This window comes from Pyrgilauda ruficollis, unplaced genomic scaffold, assembly GCF_017590135.1.
Source record: "Pyrgilauda ruficollis isolate IOZ18807 unplaced genomic scaffold, ASM1759013v1 scaffold74, whole genome shotgun sequence".
Classification (NCBI taxonomy): domain Eukaryota; kingdom Metazoa; phylum Chordata; class Aves; order Passeriformes; family Passeridae; genus Pyrgilauda; species Pyrgilauda ruficollis.
In genome coordinates this window covers 556556-557816 of record NW_024529266.1, presented here as the reverse complement: position 1 = coordinate 557816, position 1261 = coordinate 556556, and the positions used below count along the sequence as shown (strand labels likewise).

Genomic DNA, 1261 nt, shown 5'->3' with positions numbered 1-1261 from the left:
AACAGTACTTAATGAATGGCGCATGACTTCACGTCTTTGCAGAAAACAGTAGCATTCTTGTTAAATTAGCACTGCCAGGTACCGTGCTTTTCACACTCGGGGGTCTTTGGACTTTATTTTTGGAAATGCTATATGTTAAAAACATATGCATGCAAATGAAATTAATACATTACTTAAAGAAACCTGAACTGTAAAGGTGCTGCATCATTCAGAACAAATCTGAAAGCAGATGTAGATGTCTTTGAATGCCACACACTCACTACTGTCAGATCTGAAAGCTATTAGGCTATGACCTAATAGCCTACTATGATATACTTCTCATTTCTGCAGCAAGACACAAAAGAAACAGAGTGTATCACACAGTTTATTAAAAACTGAGAAGCACTGTGGTCATCAGGGACAATGCACACTTCAAATAAGAAGCCTGCAAGGTTAAGTTAGGAAAATTATAATATTGAGATGGGGCACAGGGGGAAAGCCCGAGAACCTTCTGCAGCTGCTTCTAGGAATCTCAGGAACAGAAATTTATCCAGGGCTGCAGTACTGCAGCTCTCAGCACCGACTGCGAACGATGTTTAAATGGCTCCAAGCGCAACAACCTCCAGACGCGGCAATTCCTAGCCAGGATATGGTGTGGTTTGCCACACTGTTGGCTGAGAAGTCTCAAGAAGCATTCCCCACCCCACTCTAAAACAAACACACACAAAAAAAGCCCCTCAAACAAAAATGTGCCCTACTTTTGCATGAAAACACACGCTAGAATTACTTTTCATTTTCTTATATGATGCAGCGGGAACCCTGAGGCCCACCACCAGCAGCAACACCGCCTGGCACGACCAAGCGCAGGTGATGGTGGAGGTCGGTAACAGAGTCCGAATACGTGGGGCGCGGAGACCGCCGCGCCTTTGCGGACTACTGCTCATCCTTCGTCTCGTCCCCGACGCTGCCGCTGCACCACGAGCGGCTCGGCCCGGCCCGGCTCCCGGCGTGGGCCTGTCCCCGGGAGCCTCCGCTCGCCCCGCCCCTCCCGCCGCGCCTCCGCCCCCGGCCCGGCCCCGCCCTTTCCCGCGCGCATGCGCACTGCCGCGCGATCGCCTTCCGGCAGCTGCCCGCCTTTCCGGGCCCTGTGCCGCGCTCCCGCCCCGCGGGACGGATCCTCGCGCGCCCCGCGGGACAGCTCTCGGTGCGGCGGCGGCGCGCGCCCCGCGCCGCTTCCTGCCCTCGCGCCCGGCGGGCGCCGAGGCCATGGCCGGGGCCGGCG

The 1261-nt window shown here is 55.1% G+C and overlaps 1 protein-coding gene across 1 annotated transcript in view; it reads left to right on the top strand.

Annotated features, from left to right (window-relative positions):
* The first annotated feature begins 1118 nt into the window (after positions 1-1118).
* Positions 1119-1261, top strand: part of AGGF1 (angiogenic factor with G-patch and FHA domains 1) — a 24684-nt gene continuing 24541 nt past the window's right edge. The window contains exon 1 of the mRNA XM_041486242.1: positions 1119-1261. The gene's annotated coding sequence lies outside the window, so the exon portion shown is untranslated.